Source organism: Triturus cristatus, chromosome 2_1, assembly GCF_964204655.1.
Source record: "Triturus cristatus chromosome 2_1, aTriCri1.1, whole genome shotgun sequence".
Lineage (NCBI taxonomy): Eukaryota > Metazoa > Chordata > Amphibia > Caudata > Salamandridae > Triturus > Triturus cristatus.
Window position 1 is genome coordinate 441608263 of NC_140581.1, and position 25329 is coordinate 441633591.

General features: G+C 47.7%; 1 protein-coding gene across 1 annotated transcript in view; it reads right to left on the bottom strand.

Annotated features, from left to right (window-relative positions):
• The window catches only part of CMYA5 (cardiomyopathy associated 5), a 351245-nt gene that overhangs the window by 300770 nt on the left and 25146 nt on the right, over positions 1–25329 (bottom strand). The gene's annotated exons all lie outside the window — the stretch shown is intronic.

Genomic DNA, 25329 nt, shown 5'->3' on the forward strand with positions numbered 1-25329 from the left:
TTAAGAAGTTGTATGCAGGGGGTCTAAGGCGGACTTCCATGGTGGCAATACAGAGTGATGGTACTAAAGTGCGGACGTTGTCTACTTCGGTCTTGCAGTTTGGGCATACATGTGCTTATCGATCCGGTGGTTAGTGGCATAAAACAATTCCCTGTCCCTCTCAAAGAGCAGTACAGGGTTCCCCCACCTCATCCCCCCTCCCACAACAGCAGCCCAATCCTGCCATGGCCCATTCCACACCCCCCTCCCAATTTAACCTTTGTGCCAGACTCCCACCTGGGGAAGGTGGCCTAAACATTAGCATAACTGTAAACTGCAGTTCTTAGGGTTTACCTGTTGGGTGGAATCTAGAGGGCAGACCAGAGTCACCTCGCGAGAGCGAGGGTGCTCGGGCTAAATTGTAGATATTCATCTCATTACAGCGTCTGTTACGGTTATCAGTTTTGATGACTTCCTCCAAAGAGGGGATGCAGAGCGTTCTTAGTTGGATGAAGACCAGTTCTCAGCTCCAGTCAACAAAGCATCAATGTTTTGTAAAGGTAGCATAAAAGTCTATGTTTGGAGGAGGTCGTCACTAAGGGAGCGTGCATCTCTTGGGGATTGGTAATAGTTCCAGTATGCTAGGAGCATGTTCTTTCTTGCCCTGGTAATGTGTAATCCGTTGTAATCTCTTGAAGCGCCTTATGGAGTGCAATGCCTGGGCTGTGTCGTTATCCGCAGCTCGTAGGGCATGGTCAGCATCACGTGGATTTACTCTACGTCACAAGCGTTGCCATTGCCTTCCAGTCGGTGGGTTGGGGAGGGCCGGCCCTCAGGTCGTTTGGGTAAGGTCTTGGGGTAGGATGGCATCCGCCCCGCCAACCAATAAAGCATGAACAGCAGGGTATGGCTTTCAACCGCCCCAGACGCCGCGTGGAGCCGTTCTTATGGTGAGGGTCTCAGAGTCCGGTGTGCAGAAGGCAGATGGTGGGGGTGCAGGTTATCTCTAGCTAACCCTCCGCGCTATGCGGCGCTGGTCTCGTCGGTTTGCCGGGTATTACTGTGGGCTCCTAAGGCAGTCCGCGTGGGACTGAGTCCCAGTCCACAATCTTACGAATGCTAAGTTGGCCAGGAAGTCAGCGTGGGTCCGCGGAGTCGCGGCCATGGATCCTAGTACTGTCCAGGCCAAGTTCGTCGGCGGGGGTGCGTGTTATAGCACTGGGCCAGAGCCCCCAGAAACCGGCCCAGCGCAGTCACTCCTCGGTGCGCCCCGCAGACCTCATTTTGGAAGGCACCAGCAGGCAGCAGGTATGGACGGCCGGGTCCGTGGATGGTTCCCCTCACCGCGGTGCAGCCCCAAAGTGCACGGCGGGGTCCGGAGTGTATGAGGAGTTCTGGGTTATCCCTCACAGTGGACTGCGCCGCCGCCGCATTGGACAGAAGGCCGGCGTGCGGCGAGGCTCCGTAGTGCTGCAGGAGCGGCCCGACACCGGGGCCAACAGCACATCCCCAGCCCAGCAAGGACAGTGGTCGCGGGGCTACGGCCGCAACAACAGCAGGTCAGATAGTGAGGCAATATCAGGGGGGCCGAGGCGCAGCACAAGTCACTCACCGCCACAGTCCAGCACGTACGTCACAGGGGCCTCGGTGGGCCGGCGCCCTCTCCCGCCGAGGCCGCTCGGCAGGTTCGGCCAGGCCACAGCGCCCCGCCCGAGGAACCCAGGCCCAGCGCCAAGGCAAGGACTAGTGTAGCCGCAGATGGATGTCGACACAGCACTGGCAGGGCCCCCTTCAAAGCGGGCACAGCGGCAGCGTGGTTGCGGGCAGTGGGTCCACTCCGCTCTCAGCAATGTCGTCCCGCTCGGCTCACCAGGAGGCCGCGGCCGCCATCTTGCGCCTCGTGGCCACGGGATCAGAGGCCCGATTTTAATGCTTTCAGACCAGCTCCGAAGGCATAAGAGGCAGCAGTGAGATGTTCCGTAAACACGGTAGTCAGGCAGCACCTTTTAAATCAGGGGTAGTTTCGCGATGAGGAGGGTAATTGCCGGATGGTATCCCGAGCAGCAAGAGCCTCACGCAAGTGCGGCCATCTTGCTTGGTGCCCTCTAGCGCCCCCACCCCTCTCATATCCTGCTTATTTGTCACAGCTCCATCTTTGTTTTGCTTGTCCAATATTATCTGATTCTTTATAAGGGCACCTTGGCAACCAGCTTAGGGTTTAATTGAACAGACTTGAGTCAAATTCAGCATACAGAGAAGTACTCTAATGGCTTCTCATTAGCATTGACTTTAGATCATAGGAGAGATGCGAAGACCCTACACTTAATAATAAAATGGGTTAGAGGCAAGCCAAAAACCAAAGCGATGGAAATCAAAACCTGTAAATGCAGAACCCGACATGCGCCATCTTGGAACACGGTTAGCAGTCCGTCTGTCTTCGTCAGTGGGTGTTGTGAAAACACAACTCGGCGCATGTGTTCCCTCAAGTCATTCCTATTTTTACCACCATCATTCCAGACATGCCGCGATTACAGTGAGCCTCGAGTCAACAGTCACCGCTTATGGATGGTTTTCAAAGTACATTCGCAAAGAAAGTGTTTCAAACGCAGCAAATTAAAAAAAAAAATATTTCACTGAAAAGTTATGTTAATAACTGTTTATGTGACCTGAGTGTGAAAGAGCACAGCAGGAACCACCCTTTTGACGTGCAATGTAAGAGGAAGAAATAGCTTCCTTGAGCACAATTTACTCTAGGGAGATATTTGCTAAAAAGCAGTGTTGTTGCAAACTTCAGTACGGCATACGTTAAAAACAAAAACAGCATAAAAACAGTTCGTGGAGCACCTTGTAATACCAGTATGGCTTTTCTCCATTTCTCCTCCATCTTAGTGCTCGGTTCCCTGCCTTCCCTTCCAGTTCTTCCCTTCAGAGACCCAGTCCTTTTTTTTAAACTGCATTTATTTAAATCCATTTTACAACCCTCACCTTTGTGGGGTTATTGGGAGAGGCAATAGTTTGAGCTCCCTCCCCCGGCTCTTCGGGCAGGTGGTGCGGTCCAGGAGTTAGGCCAGGGGGATTGGTGGGGGATCCTGGGCAAGGGTTTTTAGGTTTTGTGTAAAATTTTGCATTTGGAGGAATGGAGGAGAACAAGGTATTCAGGCACCAAGTGCCATTCAATACAAGAAGACAGGTGTAGAGGAGATAGCAGGAAACTACTGGAGCAAGGCAAGGGTAGTAGCGTTGAAAGGAAGTGAGGTAAGGGAGAGCAAGAGTCCATGAAGGGGGTGAGGGTGCACAATGCAGAAGTAGGCAGAGGAGTAGGCGGGTGGCTCCTCAGGGTAGATGGTGGGTTATGGCAGAAGGAGAGGGTGAGGAAGTTTTTTTTAGGGTGAGTAGGCTCATCTCTTCCTGCAGGTAAGCTTACATTAGGGGCAAAGGTAGGAGAGGCTGACATGTCGGCAGGAGAACTGCAGTTTATTAAACTGGGTGGGTCTTGTGTGTCCCCTCAACTCTGGTTCCGAAGAGTGGGCTCAGCCCAGAACATTCAAACTGTCGCTGGTGCTGGGCTCTGAAGAACAGAGCCTGGGAGTTTTTAGTGTGGTTAAACTGGGTGAAGACAGGGACGCCAGAAGGGTCATTGAAATATTGGGATGTTGGTGAAAGAAATAGGGAGATCCCCAGTGTGAGTGGTGTTGCAGAGCAGGAGCGGGTGGCAGCCGAAGCACAAAACGGGATTATGAATAATGAGGGGGAAGGGGAGATCCTTGAGGGTGTAAGTGGTTCTGGAGGGAGGGAAACACAGGAAAAATGGCATTGGTGTACAGAAGGGCTGAGGGTCGAGCAGAGGCCTGAAGTGCCTAATAAGGTAGCAGTGTTGGTGTTTTGCAAGAGCAAAGAGGTGTAAATCTATATATCACTTCAAAATCCAACAGTACACAGGCATGCTCGCTTCAGTATCCCGCGCAGTAGGTTGCATGCCTAACTGTGCCAGACACTGTGTTGCATGCCTAACTATGCCAGGCGCTTGGTGTACTATAAGGGCAGTGGTGCCACAGCACCTGCTGCACTATTAATAGCTATGCCCCAATCAAATAGAAAAAGCTAAAACTGACTCAAAACATAACCTCCCAATGTGCTTTGACACAGGCCTCTGCAGACAATGTTCCACAGATCCATAACAAGGGCAGCCAGACTCGTCCTGGATCTCCCTAGTTGAACCCACATCACCTCCTACCTCAGGGAACTCCACTGGCTCCCTGTACAGAATAGATGCTAGTCCAAGCTCCTGACCCATGCATACAAGGCCCTAACCAACTGCGGACCCACCTACTGAACCACCACTTGCACTTTCATCAACCCACCAGACACCTCCACTCAAACACTCACACCTAGCCTTCTGACATAGCAGATGCAATGGTTGCTCCTTTCCATAACTAGCAGCGAAGACATGGAATGGGCGATTCATCTACTGACTTCCCAACTCTTCCAGAGCTCTGAAAGTCCCTGGAGACCGGACTATTACGCAAATGAATTTGATCCTGCCAGCGCCTGGATATCCCCATGGGTGACAAGTAGCACTCTACAAACCTACTGATTGAGTTGTTGTGCTTTACAAGAACCATTAACATAACAGAACACGGGTGGCACCTTTTATGGCAAAATGTGACATCTATTCAGCCTTTTGACTTTCACCAGTGCACCTTGAGGACTATGAGATATTGAGTATCAATTTCCAGGATACGTTTTTATGTACATAAGGCATTGTCAATGAGTTGGTCAGTTTTGTGTCCCCTTTTTGAGAAGTTTAGTTTTTTTCTTCAACGATGTTTTACTGAAATGTCAATTTTTAACATGGTGACACATTACCTGAATGCTTTATTTACATTTGGTTCGCAGAAGGTTGATTCCAGTCAGGAGATCTTGGATATATTCAGAAGTTTCGTGGCAGAGTTTGAAGTGCGCTTGATGCCAGAAAAGACAGTGGATCCAGGACTTGTTTGACATTTTTGTGAATCAAGTTTGATTCAGTAGCAATTTCATGGAGGCTGTGTTAATAATGGATAACAAGGTGGTGGCAATGACTGAATTGTTGGAGTAGATGTCGCAGAAAGATAAAGTGCAGGTGCAGTCTATCCAGGTTTTGCTGGGACATTGGAACTTCATTTGTTGGGCCGTGATGGCAGGCAGGACTTTTTGTAGGCAGTTGGTGTTGGCTTTGACTGGAAAGTTGTTGCTGCATCACAGAGTGTGATTGTCTGCAAGGGTGAGGGCAGATTTGCAAAAGTGGAAGGCATTCTTGAGAAATTTAAACTGTGAGCATCTTGAGAATCTCGGGGTGAGGTGGAGTGGGTATACAATTATTTTCTGATACGGATGATTGAAGTGGTTTTGGTTTGAATGGGCATGAAAAATCGGGTGCTGAACAATGGCAAAAGGTTGGAGGTGAAAAAGGATGCAGTTTTGCCTTTTTGGAGTTTTTGCCTTTGGTAGTGGCATTGGTTTTGTGGGGCAGGTATTTTCAAGACAGAAAGTTTTTGTTCAATGTACATAATATAGCAGTGGTTCACACAATGAACTAACAGTCTACAAGGGATATGAGGGTGTTACAGTTGTTGGGAGTTTCTGTTCTGAGATGTTTGCAACCTAACATTGTATTTGGAGCAGAACATGTCCCAGGTGAGGATAATGAAATTGCAAATGTGTTATCTCGTTCGCAGTGGAGGAGGTTCCGTGGTCGGAAATGCTAGAGGTGCTGTGGCAAATAGGTCGGTGAGGGTAACTTCCAAACTGAAAACATATTGACAGGCTTGGATGGGGGTTGTGGATACAGGCACACAGTGTCGGAAGATGGAAGTGGGGTTTGTGGTACAGCTATGTGATAATGTGGTACATTTTAATAAGAGTCTGATTGAGAGAGGTTTCTCTGCTGTTACGATAGCAGGTAAATTAGCAAGAGTGGCTTTTTACAAAAAAACATTTTGGGGGATATGTACTGTCGGTGGTCACAATGGGGGCTGGGGGAGTACTCTAGAAGGATGACCAGGAGAGGTTTCAGGGGCAGGGAGACCACTCACAGTTCAATTGTTAGTACGTTTAGTGGAATAGAAATTTGCCAGACGTTTTTTATTAACGGCAAGGACGTGGTTTTGTTTTCTTTACTTATGTCATGGTTATTTTTGGGGGCTTTTTAGATGAGCTATTAGGTTTCAGAGGTAATGTAGGCTTGCTGAGATCTGAGGTGAAGGAGAATTCAACGGAGGCGAAGATTTGTTTGAAGAGAGGAAAGACAGACCAGAAGGTGGAGGGCAAATACATCTGATGATGAGCAGGCATCTGGAGGAGAAGACCTGCAGAGCACTAACGCTATATTTGTACATGAGAATGGTACAATGTCCATTTTTCAATTATTGTGAATATTGAGGATGGAATTACTGTAGTTGGGGTTACTGGACAGGGAATTTGAGACACATTCCTTTTAGTGTGGAGCAGCAACAGAAGCTGATGTTACTAGTTGTTCTGAAGGAGTCAAAGGATTGGGGAGATGGAAATCTGGTAGCTATAAGAGGTATGTGTGGCCAGAGTGGTTGTTGATGTATTGAGTTAATATAATTATCTAGAATGGTTTTTGTTCTCCTTTAGGTTTTGTTGCTAGGCCCTCTGTAGTGGCTGTGTCAGTATGGACCTGTGGTAATTCGATCGTCAAATGTGCAGCGAGGCAAGCGGAGATTAGGAGATGTGCCAACAACTTAATTTTGATAACAACCGGGTGAAAATTGCATAATGTGGTGTAGGTGAAATGCATTTGGGGATGGTTATTGCAGCAGTTGGTGGAATTGTTTAAAGGGAGGGCTTGTCCTGTTGTTTTGGTAATACATTCAAGCAAAAACAATTTGGTTCTGCTGAAAGGTTTGGTGTTACTAAACAGTATGAAAAGGGATTTGATGGAGATTAAGCATTTTTGGCACAGGACATCAAATTTATCATCTGAGTTAATGCTCAGGAGAGTGTGGCGGGGAGCTTTGAAACAGGCAGCAACAGAGAGAGCATATGGGAATTTGAACCAAGAAATTAGGAATTTTTGTAAGGATCAGGGTTGTTTACTTGTGACAAAACATCTGATTCCGTCTCAGCAGCGCAACAGTGCCTAGTTTCCATTTTTAAATGGTTGGCAGATGCACAGCTTAAGTGCAATGAACACAAATCTGAGATTCTGCTGTTTGGTAAGTTCCCCGCTGACTTCCGAGAGCAGCTGTGGCCGCCCGACTCTTTACTGCCCCTTTCCTTGGGACAGCCCGCAAAAAATCTGGGAGTGTGGTTCGATGAGAGTCTTTCTTTCTCAACACACATTAAGAAACTGGCCGGCTGCTGCTTCGGCCTTCTTAAGACTCTTAGGAACTTTTTCCCACTCCTCCCGCAGGCGGCAAGAGAAACTGTCACGTGTGCTTTGATTTTGTCACGATTAGATTATGCCAATGCTCTCTATGCTGGCGCCCCTGGCTACCTGCTTAAAAAGCTACAGGTGGTTCAGAATACGGTGGCCAGATTGTTATTGGGCATTTCGGCGAGGAATAGTGTTGTTCTCCAATTGCGCTCTCTCCATTGGCTGCCTGTGGCAGACAGGGTCAAGTTTAAATCTTTGGTTCTGGCCCATCGTGATCTCTACGGTTATGGCCCCCTTTATCTTCAGAGGTGCTTCTTTTTTACGTTCCTTCGCGAGCCCTCCGTTCCATGTCCCTTCGTTTTGCTCGGGTCCCGCGCTTCAATATCCAGAGGCCAGGGGACAGCTCTTTTGTGGTGAAGGCAAGTGTGGCCTGGAATGCCCTCCCCCTTGCCTTGCGGTCCATCCAGGACCCAGTTGTGTTCAAAAGGAAACCTAGGACTCATTTCTTTGCTTGATAGCTTCTTCTTGCACCCCTCTGGCATCGCGCCTGGACACTCACGAGTATCCGAGCTCGTTATAAATGGATATAATATAACATAACATAACATAACAGTAGAGTGAGACATGGCGAGATTCACTTTGAAGACAAACACAATTTCAGGGATGAGGAAGTACACTTGTCCTTTATGAGCACGGCACTCAATCCGATGGAGTTGTGGAAAACCTGGCAGCATTTCATAGATAAAAATGCTGGGAGGAGGGCAGCGGGTGAGAAAAACTCCTTGATGAAAGTGATTCTGAGTGGCAGGCTGGGAGGTTTTAGTTGTAGGTTTACAAGCACTGAGTGGTCTCTCTACCAGTCAGATAGTCCAGCTCGAGGGAGGGAAAGGAATGTGGGGCTGGCAGGAGTTGTTATGAGCTTAAGCACAATTGGTTTGGAAAGGTTTTGGCCATGGGGCCTGCTTTATGGTAGGACGTTTGTGAGGGTTCATATTGTTAAATGGTCGAACAAATTGATCACCTGGTGGGGAAGAATAGAATCCATCAAAATGAGGATTATGCCCCTTATTATCTTTATAATCAGTATGTCCCGTATGTACCTCTCTGATACCTTTTTTGATGAAAATAGACACAATACTTACCGAGTTCCTAGGGAAATCCAAAAAAAACAGAATTGCTCTAAAAAAAACTAAACCTTCATAAAAAACTAGGAGGCTTAAACCTACCAGACTACAGTAGATACCAACACACTTTCCATGCAAAACAAAGAAGCCAGTGGTTCCTACCCACCTCCAACACCTCTCCCTCCTGGCTCAACATTGAAAAAGATCTGGATAAACCATTATCCCTCACATCTATTATGATTATTGAGAAAATCAGAATAGAACACTACATTAACATACTTTCATGCCCAGTACAGGCACTACGCAAAGTTGACAAAAAGCTACTCAACAGAATGCGTCACACGCACTAAGCCTCCCTATGGCACAACGAAAACCTGAAAGTAGAAAGAAGAACGCTAATCATGGGGAAATGGCAGCTGTAGGGAATACTATTGGTAGGGGACATTGGTACTCCAGAACCCAAACCCATCTCCCATCTCATAACAGAGTTCGACCTCAATAATATGGACTTCTTTCACTTTTAAAAATCAAATCACTCAAAGCCAGACATAAACCACCAACTTATCTACACCTCCCTAAGTCCCTAATTACTTACAACAAAGGGGATCACATGACTTCCAAACTATACGCTCTCCTTTCCCCCACTAAATCTGCACTTACCAAACCCATCCAGGCTAAATGGGAAACCCTAATTGGTGATCCTAGCGACTTCCACCTGACAACACCAGACTTGTCGTTCATTTGGGAAAACCTTACCACCAACAAACTAACCCCCCCACTATTGGATTGCCAATATGGCCCACTGGACCCCAGCTAAACTCTATAAACTAGGCCGCCACTCCTCTGACACCTGCTGGAGTTGCAAGAAGGATACAGGGGACTTGTGACACATGCTTTGAGAATGCTCCTTCACAAAAACGTTCTGGAATGATATTAGTAACACTATATTACAAATTCTTCACATAAATTGGACTTCAGGCTTAGCGGCAATTAGACTAGGTATACTTCCACCGGAAGCAAAACAAACACTGAGCAAAGACGAACACATTTTATGGAATATACTAGTCACAACCGATCTCAAAGTCATCCTCTCTCAGTGGAAGGACTCACCTGAATTTTCCTCCCACACCTGGTGGGAATGGGTTCAATTTACCAGAAGCGCAATTAGCTCACTGAAAACAGATCGTAAATCCTCACCACAGATTAAAGGGAAAATCTGGAATAAACTGGACAACTATGTATCAAATTATCCCCAACATCCTAGTTAGGGACACTCCAACCCACTTCCCACCCTCCCCCTGCTCCCCATCTCTCCTATATGCCTCATCTCCTTCCCCCCCCCAGTGCCTCACCCCTGACAACTTCTCACACTTCCTAAAACTCTCCTTTCACTTTCTTCTTTCCTTTCTCTTTCTGCCTCTCTATCCTCTCTCAATCCACAACAATCACCATACATACAAGATACCATACAGTCTTCTATTAGCAACCAACCCAACCCATTCACTGCACCAACACAAATGAACCAATCCTCAAACCAATACACTCACACCTCCTCCCTTTGAGATGTAACTCTTATTGTTTATGTACTATAATGTTGTCTCTCACTCGGTATCACACCCTGGATGGATTGCTCTATAAGTATTTTCTTTCCTGTATTTCCAGTATGCAAAAAACCTAATAATTTTTTCTGAAATAAAACAAAAACTAAAAAAAGGAACTTCACTTAGTAAAAGGAATGTTGGGGTATTTAAGGGTGGGAATTCTATGTCAGCACTGGAGGCGAGGGTTATGCCTTCTATTCTTCACTTTATTACACAGCACCCAATCTTTAACAACAGACTACATTTCCCATCAACCCGTGGGAAAACTATGATCAAACAAATAACCAATGAACATTGTCCATAGTCCACCAATAGGGGTCCTCCATCACACAGATAGTCTGCCCACACTGGCCCTTCCTCCTCTTTCTTCACTGCTCAGCAGCGGAGATAAGTGCTTTCCTCATTGCTTATGTATTGTATGCATGCTGTCCTTTTAGCACTATTGTTTTGCTATACGCTTTGTTCTACATGCGCTATTTTGCTTGTTCTTTGGGCTAAGTGCGCTGTTTTGATTGTTTATATATTTACCGGCTTGCACGTTCACAGCACATTGTCGGCGTTTGTGACCGGCCCTCCGGTCCGTTTACCTCAGTTTGTGTAGTGTTTTCACCGCTTGTTCCCGGGCCTGCTGCCCGTGTTCCAGGGTTCTTTGCGTTCTGTGAGGTGGCGCGGGGCCCGTGCCCGCGTCCGGCCTCAGGTTCTCTCTCAGGTTTGGTGAGGGCGTGTGCCCGCCCATTTTTTTCTTTCGGGAGCCGCAGGATCCGGGACTCCTACGCGGCTCGTCTAGTGACCCTTGACCCTCCGCCCGCCAGGAGGCACGGTGGATGTCTCACCGGCACACGCATTTTTAACCCAGAAGGGTCTGTGCGATGCACCGTAGGTGGGTGTGCCGGCCTAAGGATCTACGCGAGCACGCTACCTCCATTTTGCATACTCGGCAGCCGCTCGTTGTATAGCTCACCCTCCACTCGGCACTTGTGTGGAGTCAGTATTACCACTTCCTACGCCCTGCTGGGTTGTATTTAGTGCGTGTGAGATTGCTTGAAGGCACCTGTCCAGGCCAGCGTTTTTTAGGATTGCTGTGTAAAAAACCTAATTTTTTTTACCAGACTTGGGTGCCAAGGGAGGCTTCTACCTCGTTCTCCCACATGAAATTGGCGAGGTCTTGCCCCATCTACCAGCTGACACCCAGCCTTGCTTATTCTGGAGTGTTTCCAGCAGTGTCTGAGGCCCAGAACTATTTAATATTACTTACCTCCTCGGTCTGTTCTATTGTTTGGCCTGTCGTCATGGAGTATGAGTATGATGACGACTCCCATGGAGGGTATGATGCCCTGACCAACCTCCAATGGGATGAGGAGTTCTATGAGGCAGTGGACACCCCAATATACCGTGCTGTGGTGGAAGCCATGGCCCCCTTCGAGGAGTGGCTTACTCAGCGCATTGATCAGGCGCTAGCGCGTTTGGCTAATGTACTGGTGGGTCACCCACCTCCTGCCACTCCTTCCCCTGCGGGACGCTGGGACGGACAGCTCTGCATTTGATAGGCTCAAACAAGCCTTTTTGACCACTCAACCCTGTCTCCCCCAGGGGCATCCCCCTTCTGGTTCACAGCCTTTGGGGAGTAACGACCCCGAGCCGGGCCCCTCAAAGCCAACCGACTCTTCTACCCTACCTGACATCTCGGATATGTTTGACCCGGATGCGATTGTGCACCCTCGCTCACCGGACTGGGCCCCGGCGGACAAAGTGGCTGAATACGTGGCAATGCGCATAAGGAAGCCCCTGGAGAAGGAAGCCCGTAACGGTTTAAGAGCTGAATGTCCTCGTCCCTCTTTGGAAGGCAAAGTCGACCTAACTCCAGAAATAGACACCCGCATGGCAACCTTTCTGCACAAATGTATGCGTGATCCCAAGAAGGGCATCGATAGATCCTGGAGGTCCTGTCAGGACAAACTGCTGGATGTCCTTGGTCCATTAACCAAGATCCTTGACATGGCTCCCTTATCTCCTCGGAATCCCTGTCAGGTTGGGCCCAAAGGGCCATTGTGTTTCTAGGCAATGCAAACTGTGCTATTTCCACAGAACGCCCGCGTTCCCTTTTGATAAAAGTGGACCCCAAACTTGGAGACCTCACGGATACAGAAGCTGGTGCTGTGGCCCAAGGGGGTTTGTTCGGGGATCCTTTTGTCAAGGAGCTGGGGAAGTTTGTCAACACTTTCACTTCCCTTGACAAGGCCCAGTCGACTACTAAAAAAGTCTTCCCTCTGGTTTTCCGGGGGGGCGGTCAAGGCCGGGGCCGCTCGTCCTGAAGAGGTACCAACAACCAGCCACATGGGCAAGGCTCCGCTAAAGGCCAGTACCAGGACCAAAGCCGCTTCGGCAACTTTTACCCAACGAGAGGCAAGAGAGGCATGGGACGAGGCTTCCGCTGTGCTGCTTCCTCTTCCAACGGTGAGTCTACTCCCTTCTTCCCAGCTAAAAATAGGGGTGGCGGCCTGGGAATTCTTTCCAGGCCTAGACTTCTGTCACGGGGGACCCGTGGGTTCTGCAGACCATTCAGGGTTTTCATATCAACTTCCAGGGAACCCCTTCCCAGCATGCCAGACCACATCCCCCGCAGTTCTCCCTCCACGACTTCCCTGGTCGACGAGGAGGTTGCATCCCTCCTGTCCAAAGGAGCAATAGTCCCCGCCATTCTTCATCCACGGGGTTTCTTAAGCAATATTTTTTTGTAGACAAAACGGATGGGGGCACGCGATAAACCTGAGCAGCTTCAACGAGTGGCTGGTATACCGCCCTTCAAGATGGAGGGCATCCACCTGCTGCAAGACATGCTGCGTTCGAACAATTGGATGGTATGCCTGGATTTGAAGGACGCCTATCTGGTGGTCCCGATCTAACCCCCCCCCCCCCCACCGCCGTTTCCTGCAGTTCGTGTGGCGCGACCAGGTTTTCAAGTTCGCCTCCCTCCCGTTCGGCCTTTCTTCAGCCCCTTGGTGCTTTACCAAGGTTCTCCACCCTGTGGCGGAATGGTTGAGAGCTCGGGGCATTCGGATGATTGTCTACCTCGACGATATCCTGATTATGGACGACTGCCCTGAAGAAACGAAGAAACGCCACCAGATGATAGTTGTAATTAGGTTTATTCCATAAGTAGAAAGGCTCTTGATGTGCCCAGTGCTGCTCTCAGTACAACTGCTCTCCGCTTACATTCTAGAATCACTATATGTAACCGGCACATGCAGTTGCTGGGAAATCACAATATTTGAAAGATACAATTCCTTTAGATGGATATAACATATCTCCCTTCTATCAATACAAAAAAAAATAACAATGCACATACCATCTGCCAAAATTATAACATTGACAAATGACACATGCACTTCCTAACTAGTCACAAATATAATCCTTGAGAAATGTGGGTTTGACAATAGTGCGAGAAGATTGACGAGTCATTTTTTTTTTTTTTTTTTTAAATTATTTTTATTGCAGGAATTAGTAAATCTTTACATAATCGGCCAGCATTACATCTCAAGCCGGAGCGTTGAAACCCAACCCTCCGAACCCCCCCGGAAGTTGCTTACACAGCCGTTCAGCCCACAACCCTGGGGTCGGGCGGCGAAAGTCCGTGGGGGCTCAGGAGGTTGTCGAGGTCGGCCCGGAGGATTCGTTGTCCTTCATCTGCTTTTCTAAACAACCCTATAACTCCAAAAACACCCCCCCACCCTTAAAACCCCCCAAACCCAGAAAAACCCTCCCCCCCCCCCGCCATCAGCGCGCGGCCTCAACCGCAACCGGATCTTCTTGGGGACCCATGGGGGAAGCAATAAAGCTAAGAAGTGCAACCGTCTACCGGGACTCAGGGCGCGCCGCTACCTCATGTTCGGCATCGCCGGGGGTGCAATACTCCCTAAGGGCCTGCACGAGCATCTCCCACTCCAGCGCTGTCTCCTCGGCCTTCTCGTTACGCTGCCTCCAAGCTAGCTGGTATCTAAGCGTACTCTCCCCCGCCGCCCACTTCAAAAATTCGCTGTGCCACCGGCTCCCTGTCGGGCCGGTCCGTGCCTTCCAATTCCTGGTCACCTCCCGCTTAGCAAGGAGCAGCCCCAAATCGATGAATTTACTAGATATTTTATTCTTGGGGGTATGAGGGAACCAATGCAGGAGACCCACCGCCGCATCCAACGAAAGAGATCTCCCCGTCGTTTCCTCCAGGGTCTTCCCCACTTCCTCCCAATAGGCCGACAATCCCGGGCAGGCCCACAGCATGTGGAGAAGGTCCGCCTCCTGGGCCGGGCACCTGGGGCACTCCGCTGAGGCCGCCGCAAAATATCGCCTGATTTTCACCGGGGTCAAATATGCTCTATGGAGCACATAATAGTGGACTAATTGAAAGCGGGCGTGGCGTGTGCCCTTCCAGGCACGCCGCACCAGCTGAGCCCAGGTCGTCTCCGGGATCTCCTTGCCAATGTCCTCCTCCCATCGGTTTCTCAGGGTGGTGAGGGGAGCCAGCCCCTCTTGGAGCAGTCTACCGTAAAGGCATGTGACCGCCCTTACCGTGCCCGCGGACATCATCACGTATTGGCACACTGGGGATAAAAGGGGTTCTGCCTGCCCGGACCTCCAGTGCGCCTGGATCGCTCGAACAAGGGCCGAGTGCAACAAAAAGTCGCCGCGGGGAATCCCGAAGCGAGCAATGAGCTCCTGGAATGGCAAGAGCGTCCCGTCCTCGTAGAGATCACCGATGAGCTGCAGGCCGGCGTCCTCCCAGGTCGCCAGCCGCGACCAATCACCCCCATGGGGCAAAGCCGTTAGCATCCCCAGCGGTATTTCGGGTGCATACGGTGTTCGCTGGTGGGCCCGGGCGTGAGCCCGGTTCCAGCACAGGCGAACAGTCCGCTCCTCCATGGACAAGTCCTGCAAGGCCAATCGTTGCCTCATCACTATGAAGGAGAGAACATGCCTGGCCATACCCGTTCCCCTCCTGTCCTCGGGGCCCCGGAACTCCCGAGCGATCTCCTGGGTGAAGGTCTGGAGCTGCGCCGCTAAGTAATATTTTTCGAAGTCCGGCGCCGCAAGCCCACCCTCCTCCTTCGGCCTCATCAGGGTCTTGAGGGCCACCCGCCGGCGGCCCGAGCCCCGAAGGAATCCGACTATCATGGACCGTAATAGTCGAAACGTGGTCGGTGGGATCCAGATCGGTAGTGTCCGGAAATAATATAACAGCCGGGGGAGCGCCACCATTTTAAGCAGAGCGATCCGCCCTGCCACCGAGAGCGGCAGCGTGGCCCAAAAGCCCATACTGCCTCGCAGTGCCCGGATGCCCCGGGCAATGTTCCCATCAAGGAGGCCAGAAGGTTCGTGGTAGACATACACCCCTAGATATTTGAAGCAGTCGGGTTCCCATCTAATCTCCCTACTCAAGGCAGGTGTAGGGGTGCCCCTGCGAATCGGGAAAAGACACGTCTTAGTCCAATTCACTCGAAGGCCCGAGACCTCCCCAAACTCCGTGAGCGCCGTCGCAGCTCCACGTAGGGCAGCAAGCGGGTCTTCTAGGAAGAGCAACAGGTCGTCTGCGTATAGTGAGACGTAGTGCGGGCCCGACAGGGTCCACAGGCCCGCGTAATGGGCTCCCGACCGGAGATGCAACGCAAGAGGCTCCACCGCCAGCGCAAAAAGCAGTGGGGAGAGCGAGCAGCCCTGCCTCGTGCCCCGTTCCACCGGGTATCGTGAGGAAATCAGCGGTCCCGCCCGAACCCTGGCTGACGCCGAGGCGTACAGCACCCTGGTCCAGCTGACGAAACCCTCCCCGAGGCCGAACCTCCGCAACACAGTGCAGAGGTAGTCCCATTCCAGGCTATCAAAGGCCTTCTCTAAGTCCACTGATAGGACAACCGGGCATGGGGCGTCCACAAGCGGTTCCCCAAGCAAGCGGCACAACCTGCGAATGTTCATGGTCGTGTTACGCCTGGGGATAAAGCCAGCCTGGTCTTCATGCACTAAGGAACTCATGTGCCCAAGCAGCCTCGTGGCCAAGATGCTGCTAAGTATTTTATAATCCACCGTCAGCATCGATAAGGGACGGTAGGAGCCCGGATCGGATGAGTCCCTGCCGGGCTTGAGGAGCGGGACCACCAATGCCTCACACATCGAGCCTGGAAGGCGCCCCAGCCTCCTCGCCTCTCTATATACCACCAACAACCTAGGGGAAGATTGACGAGTCATAGTAGCATTTGGTACAATTTTGCTAGCATTTGGTACAATCTTATTTGATGTATCCTTATCACAATTAGAATCACCTTCTTTCTTGCACATGGATTTAGAAAATTGACTTTTTAACCACTCATTTTCCTCAGTGGAATTACATATGGAAACCTTCCTAGTATTCCACCAATTGCCATCCGCCAATTTTACACAATTTCCTTTGACATGTACAATCTCCTTGGGACAAGACCACTTGGATGTGCCTTTTTTAGATCTGTCACCTATATAAACTCTAACCCACATTCCTGCCCTAAACAATCGAGGAACCTTGTGGATTTGAGAATTGTGTCTATGACCATAAGAATTTTGATGTTTCTTAACACGCAGTCTGATGTCATCATGATTTACCACACACTTGCGCGCTCTCATCATCCACGCCGGTACAGCTACAGTGCAAGGGATTCTACCTTTGAGAATGCTAAAAGGAGTCTCTTTGGTGACAGAATGAGGAGTGGTCCTATAACTCCATAACATGTTCCTCACCTGTTGTTTATAATTTAAACCACTTTTACTAGCCAATTGTATACTTTCCACCAGAACTCTATTAAACCTTTCCACAAGACCATTTCCCCTAGGATGATACAACGGAGTTCTAGTGTGTTTAATTCCCCATGTATTCAAAAAACTTTTAAATTCAGCTGAAATGAATTGCGAACCATTGTCTGAGATAATTTCAGCTGGACAACCTTCCCTTCTGAAAATATCTTCGCAAAATGCTATTATTACACTAGATTTCACTTCTTTTACAAAGGTTACTTCAGGCCACTTTGAAAAATAGTCTATCATGACAATAGCGAACCTGTCACTGGTACCAAGAGTTTCAAATGGACCGCATATGTCAATGGCTAGTTTTGCCCACGGTGATTCAGGTAAAGGTATAGGATCAATTGTAGACTCTTGAGTAGTATGTGATTTGTCACTCAAAGCACAGGCAACACAATCACGTACAAATCTTTCTATTTGGGTATCCATACCTGGCCACCAGAAATCTTCCCTGATGCGTCTTTTCAAAGCAGACATGCCACAGTGACCCTCGTGCATGAGACTTAACAATCTACATCTTATACTTTGTGGAACCACAAGACGACAACCTCTTCTCACCAAATTTTTTACAATGGTAAATTCAGAACATATGAGTTTTAAAGGCTCTAAGCATTCCGGATGCAACTTCCACCCTTGAATGTCAGTAAGAGCTTCCATGAGATTCTTAAGAGTGATATCATCCCTGGCCGCAGATATCCATTCCTCTTCAGATATTGCACTACACACATCATTAATGTCAGCTATCATCCACTCATCGTCCTCACTCACACTGATGTTCTCAATCGGCAATCTAGACAGGCAATCTGCATTTACATTTTTTACCCCAGGAACATATTTAACATCAAAAGAGTATTCTTGAAGTCGATAAAACCACTTGGCAATTCTGGGAGTCGCTTTAGCTGATCCTTTTGTAGAGAAAAGACTCACTAATGGTTTATGATCAGTTCTTAACGTGAACCTAATGCCCCACACATATATGCGAAAATGTTGGACACCCCACCAGCAAGCAAGAGCTTCTTTTTCGACTGTTGAATAAGTATGTTCTGCACCCTTTAAAGTACGTGAAGCAAATGCTACCACTCTTTCTTTTCCTTCATGTACTTGAATAAGGACAGCGCCCAGGCCATGATTGATAGCATCTGTGGATATGATAGTCATGTCATTAGGATTAAATGGTTTTAAACAAACCGCTTTTGCAATGGTCTTCTTAATGCTCTCAAATGCTGTTTGGCACTCATTTGACCAAATAAACTTTGTTCCCTTCTTCATCAGGTGTCTTAGAATTTGAATTTTGTCAGAAAAATAGCTAACAAATTTAGAGTAGTACTCCACAAGACCTAAAAAAGATCTTAGCTGGTCTTTGTCTGTAGGAGATGGTGCCTTTTCTATGGCATCTATTAAACTGATTTTAGGCTTAATCCCTTCTTTTGTTAAGGTGTGCCCCAAATATTCCACTTCAGGCATACAAAATTTGCATTTCTCAAGACCTATCGTAAGCCCCACATTATTCAGTTTGCTCAAAACTGATTCTAGTATGACATCATGTTGAGCACTATCACTGCCCCAAACCAATACATCATCTTGGAATACTAATGTGTTCTTGAGGCCCGCTAAAATCTTTTGCATTACCCTTTGAAAGACTGCAGATGCCGAAGCAAGACCAAAAGGCATCCGTATAAACTGAAATGCACCTTCAGGCGTAATGAAGGAAGTGAGATGCCTGCTTCCTTCATCTAACAGTATTTGGTGGTATGCACTTGATAAGTCTAAAGTGGTGAAGTGCGTACCACCTTCGATGCTGGCCAACATTTCATTTATTTTAGGGAGCGGATAACGATCAACCCATATGCCCTCGTTCAAGTCCCTCAGATCAATGCACATTCTGATCTTGCCGTTAGGTTTCTTGGCCAAAACTACCGGACTCAACCATTCCGATGCCTCTATAGGTTCGATTATGCCATCCTTACATAATCTTTGTAATTCGTCTTTCAATTTCTGTCTCAAAATCATAGGCACGTTCCTCACTTTGTGTACTTTGGGTACTGCACTGTCTTTCAGGATGATCCGATGTTTAAATTTTTTAAGACATCCTAAAGATTCTTTAAATAGATCCGGAAACTTGGCAACCCATTTGTTGTTGGAAGAAGTAATGTTCAATACTTGATCGGGATGATTAGGATTTAGAATGATGCCTAACGCTCGTTGTTCTTTCCATCCCAAAAGAGATTTTCCTTTTTCCACAATGTATAATTTGGCTAGCGTTTTCTTGTTTTTGAAACTGATCTCAGTTGACACGTAACCAATGACGGGTAGTTTATTACCACAGTAACTCTCTGGTATAACATCAGTGGGTATCAAATCTTTTGAATGGAAACCTATTTTTTCCCAAATAAATTTATCAATTATGGAAAAAGGAGAACATGAATCCGCCCACATATGTACCTCTGACTCATTAATTTTCACTATACACTTGGGAGGACGATAAGAGTCCTTGGATCCTTCGCAATTGCAGACTTGTGAAGAATCAATCATTAACAATTCTATATCATCATTTTCACTCTCACTTGAGACTTCATCTTCTTTCACAAAATTAATAACTTTCTTGTTCATTTGAAAATTAGGTCCTTTGCACAGTCTAGAATAATGCCCAACTTTCTTGCATCTATAACATCTGCTCCTGATAGCTGGGCAATGTGTGGCATCCGCAGTGTGCTTAGGACTGCCACATCTAAAACAGTATCTTGACTTGGATCTGGTCTGATCTAACTTCCTCTCGTCAAGCTTTGTCTGAACTTGTTTATTGTAATGTTTGTTAGGATTGTTGATACTGTGGATGGATTCATCTTGTACATCTTTGCTCATTGAACTTTCATTTAATTCTTTCACATACTTAGATGTGTTCTCCATTCTCTTTGCAGTAGAAATTGACTTCTCTAATGAAGGATTTTTAATACCAAGCAATTTTTCTTGAATCTTGAGATTGTATAGTCTATTGATCATTTGATCCCCAATGAGTTCATCTCTCAGATCCTTAAAATTGCAATTTACAGCTAGTTTACGTAAGTTGGACACATATTGTTCAATGGATTCTGTTTGCTTCTGAGCTCGGGAAAAGAATTTGTGTCGCTCTACTACTATGCTGATTTTCCTTCCAAAATTTTCTTCCAGGGCTTTCAGCGCTATTTCATAAACATCAATATCATTATTATCTCCACTGTCACCAGTTTGATCTGCTGTTGCATTAATTTCATCCATTTCGGGTAATGTCTTTAAGCACATTCCTTCCTTCTTGGCCAAGGGAGTGTTTTAAAATGGCCAATTTCCTTTTTGACACATATACATCCCCACCTATGGCTTCTAAGTATGTTTCAAAAGCTTCCTTCCACTCCTCCCATGGAATGTCTGGTTGTCCTGGCTTTTGTAAAAATGGAGAAGGAGCATTGATTGTTGATTGAGAAGACATTGTGAACTTATAAAGTTTTCAAATTCAAATGAAATGCTGTTAGATCCACAGGGTGTATATGTATATATATATAGCTGGTTCGTTTTTATTATTTGTAGAATGGATGAGCAAAGAATAATAAAATTGTGTGAATGATGTTTTGTAGCGTTTTAGTGTATGGACACTAATAGCGATGTCATTATAACCAATTTCTTATTGAAATAAGCAAAAACTGCTGTTTACGGTCATCGCGCAATGTAATTACATCCCAATCCAAGATGGATGCCTTCGCGCTGTAGCATGTCACACGCACGCTGTGCGTGTCTCGTAGCAGCGTTAACAGTCTCGTCGTGAATGATGAGCTCGAGCAGACGTCGCGTGCCACCTCCCTGCAGCGCGAGGAATCGAGTTCACGGTAAGCCTTATTTATGCTAAAAATAACATAAAAAGTCACAGACCTTGAGGCGGCCACACCGACAATCGGCAAACTCGGAAAAGGTGACCTTTTGAATTCAAGAGCCTTGCGTTCTTATCTTCTTAAACATCATGGATGTATAACGTGGGTAAAAGTTGGTATTTCTAGAGAATGTCCCACGGCGCTTTTCAATCAGATCCCACCCTCGTCGCCACTGAAGAAACGCCACCAGATGATAGTTGTAATTAGGTTTATTCCATAAGTAGAAAGGCTCTTGATGTGCCCAGTGCTGCTCTCAGTACAACTGCTCTCTGCTTACATTCTAGAATCACTATATGTAACCGGCACATGCAGTTGCTGGGAAATCACAATATTTGAAAGATACAATTCCTTTAGATGGATATAACATGCCCACGTCGTCTTCTTCGACATCTTCAGATGGCAGTGAACCTCCTTCAGTGTCTGGGTTTTGTCATCAACGAGGCAAAGTCAATGCTAAATTCTTCACAAGCTCTAACCTTTCTAGGTTTCGTGATCAACTCAAAGTCCTCTACTCTCAGCCTCCCCTTGCAAAACATTTCGAAGATCCGTCACGAGCTGAGGAGGACTCTAGCCAGAGCTCTTGTGTCCCCGAGAGACCTTGCACGGGTGGTCGGTCTACTCTCAGCCTCCATACAGGCGATCTTCCCGGGTCCCTGGCACGACCGCTCCCTTCAGCTGCTCAAAGCGTCTTACCTTCGCAGAGGGCTCCCCTACTCTCACAAAGTAGCCTTGTCCGAGGATGCAAGGGTCGAGATTCATTGGTGGTTACAACACATGGATGCTTGGAACAGACGTGACAGCAGAGTACCTTCCGGTCCGGGAGAATATTGTGGTGGACTTTCAGTCCCAGCACTTCTGAGATTCAAGCTTCTGGAAACTAGACTCGGGGTGTTTCGCCAGTTGAACGATCTCTGGGGTCCTGTGTCGATCGACCTCTGTGCCTCAAGGCTTGACCACCAGTTGCCTCGATACTTCAGTTGGAGGCCGGATCCCCTGGCGGTGTCCACAGACGCCTTTCTCCAGAATTGGAGCCTGGAAGCGGGCTATGCGTTTCCCCCCTTCGCCATGTTGACACGAGTCACAGCGCAGGTCGGGCGCCAGGGAGCAGAGCTGGTAGTCCTCTCTCCTCTGTGGAGGTCTCAGGTGTGGTTTCCAGTTCTTCTGGAACTTTCCTGGGATTCTCCAATCCTACTCCCCCTGTTCCCTCATCTCCTTCTCAATCCCGAAGGGGACCCTCATCCTCTAGATCTTCAGAACTCATTGCGGTTTGTCGCGTGGAGGATTACAGACGACGATGGGAAGTCCCAGGCCTTTCGGCGACAGCTGAAGACCTCATGGCTAAGGCATGGGCGGACAGTACCGTTAAACGATACAGATCGCTTGGACCAGATGGTCCCGTTGGTATCTGCGACGGGGTTGCAATCCCGTGGACGTGGATGCAGTTCATATCCTGAACTTCTTAGCCCATTTGGCTTCAGAGGGTCTCGCCTATCGCTCGATTAACAACTTTCGTTGCCTGTGGGCAATTCTCCGGTGGAAGAACATCCCCTAGTCTGCAGATTGCTTAGGGGTGTCCGACTTTCCTTGCCCCCGGAACCCTGTTACTCGGCCTTATGGGACGTTAACCAGGTCTTGAACTTGTCCTGGCAGCCCAATAGGTTTCTTACCAGGACAGAGTTGTCGGTCAAGCTGGCTATGCTGCTCTGTCTGGTTTCCTGCAGACGGGTCTCTGATGTGAGGGCATTGGATATCTCCTCCAGGATGTTCACCCCTTCGGGGGTGACCTTCACCCTTTCTAGATGAACGAAATGTCACACAAGGGTGATTTTGGATCCGTAGTTCCCGGACTCTCCCAAACTTTGCATGACAGAGGAATTTCGACCTCTGGGGGAGCGCCAGCTCCTCATCTCCCTCTGCAAGCCTTTTAAGGCAGTTTCTTCCCCTACCATCGCTAGATGGGTTAGGTGGGTGATGCAGGAAGCTGGGATCAGCCTCAGGGAGTTTGGTACCCACTCGGTCAGAGGGGCGATGGCTTCCAAGGCTTTTGGCTTGGGCTCCCATTTGGAGGATATTCTCCACGTGGCAGATTGGTCTTCGGACTCAACCTTTAAGAGGTTCTACTTCAAGCCAGTGCTAGATATGGCTCACCTCGTGGTGAGCAAGCTTTGAACTAGCATAATCCTCGCCTCCAGTCCTGACATTGAATGAAAAATTTCCTAGCTAACGTAACGGAAAGTTTCAATTCTATTAAGGACTCGGAGGCGAGGATTTACCACCCTAGGGATTGACTCAAGATTCCCGCCCGTATGTCAGTAAGTAACACATTTTTGGGGATCCTGCTTTGGAGGATGGGCTTGAAGTTCTTTCACTGTGGGAGATATCTTCTCCAGATGTATTTTTGTGATGCATTTAATTGCTTGACCTTTGAATTTCTCTGCGGAGTTTGCTTGATTACCTGCCTTGTCATGCTTCTACTTTGATTTTTGTACTTTTGCATCAATTGATGGTTTTGCCTCCTTAGGGTCTGACTCCAGTAAACAGGACGCCTGAGGAGTTTTGACTGGCTGATTTCGCGCTCAGAAAGAGGAGGAAGGGCCAGTGAGGGCCGACTATCTGTGTGATGGAGGACCCCTATTGGTGGACTATGGACAATGTTCATTGGTTATTTGTTTGACTACAGTTTTCCCACGGTTTGATGGGAAATGTAGTCTGTTGTTAAAGATTGGCTGCTGTGTAATAAAGTGAAGAATAGAAGGGATAATCCTTGGCTCCGAGTCCTTAATAGAATTGAAACTTTCCGTTACGTTAGTTAGGATTAACGTGATGTAGCTCCATCTTACCCGAATATTCATAAGGCAGACACCCTTGTGATGCTGTGCTAGTAATCCTACCTTTCCTCCCAGTATTCCTGTGACAATGAGTTCCAAAGGGTGAGCTGTCTGCTGACATGCTGTGTACTTCGGAGGGAGGTAGTTAATAATTTGCCTATCAAAATATCTCCCAGTTTAGGCAATCAGCATTTCTCAACCTACTTCGCTAGAATGCGCCTCCCCTCCTCCGTCCCTCTTGTTATGCTCCCTCGTTGAGAGCATATAGTTTCTCAATAGGTCCGATTAGCCTATTAGCAATCCTTTTGTTTATGGGTTAAGAACAGGGGCTTTCACATTCATCACATGATGAACCTTCACTTTGCCAATAATAGTGCCACTGAGACACAAAGTCATGCAGACTTCCAAGAATTGCCATACAGGGTGTAAAAAGCCAGCGCCCTTTTGATTGCATCTACACAAGGCATTTTGACATTCTTGTATTTTGCTTTTATACAGGGCCACGAGATGCGCGGTGACACACAATATATATAAATATTTCAAGTGAATTAATTTAAGTCGCCTACTGAATGGGATCTGCTTAACTTGTGAATAGCAGTAATTTGATCTAGCACCCATCAGAACTAGACCTTTATCAGTCAGCCACTGCTGTTTTGTACATTTTGGCATTGATGCAGAGCTGCCAAGTTTCCCAGGTTCATGCATGACAAGTTGGGCTAGTTCTGGATGTTCTTAAAACTCGTGTTCTTAAAACCCAGCTGTGTGAATCTTACAGTGTTTATTTCCTCCTTTGCATATCTAGGCTTGGAGAAAAGCACTGATTCCAGGGCACCTGTCCCGTCAGCCTCAGCTCTAACAGGATGTTGACAAACTGGAAGTGGATGATACAAGTAGTGTTTACAGTGTGTCAGTCCCTACTAGTAGTATACAGATAGGCTGGGTACCACCAGGCCCCCCCTCCTCCACTGATCTAGTCAGTATTCCCCCGGAATATCAGCGCCTGTGTCCCAGCCCATATCCACTTCAACAGGATGTATCTCAATTGAGAGAAGAAACTGCTGGGCAGTTAGATGGGAATACTCAAAAACGTATGAAGGAATATGTGTAACACTATCAATTTGATGATGGTAATGCGCTCAGCCACAGATATCGGCAGGGTGATACCTCTCTATCAGTTTACTTGATTTATCTACTGTTCTGCCATAGTTGTCATGTCCCACATCTCCAGACTTTCGACTAATGTGTATCCCTATAAAGTGTATTGGGTCCATCTGCCCCCAAATAGGGTAATCATGTGCACACTGTTCACTTACCTCTGTAAGAGTAGACTTGCCAGGGTTGTAGCCCGATTGGTCAGGGGGGACCATATGTGGGATGAGGAACATCAGTATATTGCCTATTATCTTGGGGAGTGTTTTGTTATATTCACTAAGGACAGGGGACTGTAAGAGGGACCTTTTTCCTATGGTCTTCCTGGCCCAAATAGTGTGATGATAACCGCCTCTCACACTGTTACCAGTTCTCAGGCCCTTCCTCATACATATTAAGAAGGTGCAGTGAATGTACGTCCACATATTCCTTACAAAACTGTGTCTCAAGACCATCCAGGTCCAGGCTTGCCACTTGTCAATGATTTAACTGCTCGAATAATGTCCTCTATAGTAAGAGGCACTATCGATAGTTCTCTGGTTTCCCCTTCAACCTAAG